A 2,700-nucleotide genomic window follows, 5' to 3' on the forward strand; every position below is an offset into this window, starting at 1 on the left:
GGTCGTTCTCTACCTCGAAGTAGGGGTAAGCAAGTGACCTATCTGGTTGGCCAGGAGTACTATTCTGGTCCCGTATATTTCCCCTTGCTACCGCTAATGTGGGGTCTTCCCACTGGGCCTTCTTAAAACTCCCAGGACTGACCTCTAGGTCAGCGAGGGTCTTATCCGGTTCTGGGGTGGTAAGTGTCTGCTCAACATCTTGATTTGGGGTATTCCCTACCAAAGTAGTGATGGGAAAGGGAATTTTACAGCACTCCTCCTTTTCCCCCTTCTTATTTGGGCCCTCGTCAACCTCCATTTCTGAAAAAGGGAAAGGATTTGTTTCTTCTAATACTTCGTTATGGTCCGCTATTGAACTCTGGGCGCTATTCTGAGCGGGGGACCACATTTTTAGAAAATGGGGAAAGTCGGTCCCTATTAACACATCATGTGCCAGTTTGGGTACAATACCCACCTTGAAATCTAAAGAACCAAACTCTGTTTCAAAAAAAACATCAACAGTGGAATATTCATGATTATCCCCATGTATACAACAAATTGCCACTCTTTGTGAACTGTTTCCCTGTTTCTTCTTAATGGGCAAGAGGTATTCGGACACTAGTGTGACCATGCTCCCAGAGTCAAGAAGTGCCCGAACCCTCTTACCATTAACCTTTACAAATGCCCACAGATGGTTATTCAAGGGGTCCTCTGGGCTAGGGCCCATACATTGGGACAACAGCGAATAAGGTTCCACGCTGTTGCATTGCATGGGCTCATCATTTAGTGGGCAGATTTTTGCTGTGTGGCCCCTCTCATGACAATTTACACATTTAGGTACATAGTCTGTGTCCCACTTAGAGCCTTTTCCCGGCTCCCCATGTTGGCTATTGCCCTTAGTGTGCGAACCACTGTTGCTGGTGCTGCGTGAAGGTGGTCGCCGCTCTTCAGCGCCCCTTAACCCCGGTACCCTTTTACCGTCTCTGGAAGAGTCCTGGAACCTCGGGTAGTGGGGTTGCTCCACGACTGTGGGTTGCGGGTGCTCTTCTGCTGCATTGTACCTTTCTACGAGGGCCACAAGCTCATCCGCATTGTGGGGGTCACTCCGACTGACCCAACGGCGTAAGGCAGAGGGAAGTTTCCTCAAGAACTGGTCCATGACCAACCGTTCCACGATGTGGCTGGCTGAGTTGATCTCGGGTTGTAGCCACTTCCGGGCGAGGTGGATGAGGTCATACATCTGGCTTCGGGTGGCTTTATCCATCGTGAAGGACCATGCGTGAAACCTTTGGGCGCGAACAGCCGTGGTTACGCCGAGGCGGGCGAGGATCTCGAACTTCAATTTTGCATAGACGTTAGCTTCGGCTGGCTCTAGATCAATGTAAGCCTTCTGGGGTTCGCCGCTTAGGAAGGGTGCGATTAGACCAGCCCACTCAGCTTCTGGCCATCCCTCTCTCTGTGCCGTGCGTTCAAACGTGAGAAGATAGGCTTCCACATCATCCGAGGGTCCCATCTTCTGAAGGTAGTGGCTTGCCCTGGTCATTTTCGGAACTGGGGCTGCCGCTGCCAGTGGAAGGTTACTGATAGTCCCCCTCAGGATCTCGAGTTCCTGCTGTAAGCCCTGAGCGAACCGCTGTTGCTCCTCTCTCAGCAAGCGGTTTGTCTCTTGCTGGTTTGCAATCGCGTTTTGCAGGGCTTCATTCGTCTGTTGCTGGTTTGCATTCGCCTGTTGCTGGTTTGCATTCGCCTGTTGCTGGTTTGCATTAATCTCTTGCTGGGCTATTAGCAGCTGTTGCTGGGCTGCATTCGTCTGCTGCTGGTTTGCATTAGTTTCTTGCTGGGCTATTAACAGCTGTTGCTGGGTTTCATTCGCGTCTTTCTGGGCAGCGACATTGCGTACCAGCGCACCCACCACGTCTTCCATCTTGTTTGCAGAGGATGAAAAAAACTTTTTTTTTTTTTTTTTCTTTCAAAGTTCTTCAACCCGCAGACCCCCTAGTGCTCTGCCCGCATTCTCCACCATATGTGACAAACGGCTTACTCCGGGACTCCGTCGTTTGTCCGGGACTGTTTAGAACACGGTCTTTTAGGGTAGGTTAAATGATGAGGCGTCACGTACTGTTCCTTTAAACAGGCTATGCCTGGTTTATTCAGTCCCAGGCACTGAGACTGCCACAGTGCATACAACAGAAAACAGATCAAAACAAAAGCTGCTCACCTGAGCGATAACTTAACTTAGATATCCCTGACTCAGGGTTGGACGTGGCTTTTCCACTTCCAACATCAAAACACGGTACTTTTGCAGTCTTACACAAATGAACAGAAAGATTGAACCTGTTTGGGGGAGAGGCTTCTCCCCTCTGTAGTTCAGCAGCCTTCCAGCCTCCTGGCTCTTGTGGGGAGACCAGAGCAAACAGGAAATCAGTCTTTCATACCTGATTCCTAATTAGCATGACAGGTGACAGAAATCAGGCAGCAGACAAACTCTGGTCTGGATCTCTCATCCCTCAGTTCCAGCGCTTGCCAAACTGTGGGATGGAGTGTATGTATTATAAGGCTGCACTCCCAGGCCAAACAGGATAGAAACTGTCTAGTATCCTGGGAGCCCTATATACGGAATTTATTACCATCCCCTGGTTTCTGTCACAATATATATATATATATATATATATACACACATTATATATATATATATATATATATATATATATATATATATAT

This window comes from Ascaphus truei, unplaced genomic scaffold, assembly GCF_040206685.1.
Source record: "Ascaphus truei isolate aAscTru1 unplaced genomic scaffold, aAscTru1.hap1 HAP1_SCAFFOLD_668, whole genome shotgun sequence".
NCBI lineage: Eukaryota > Metazoa > Chordata > Amphibia > Anura > Ascaphidae > Ascaphus > Ascaphus truei.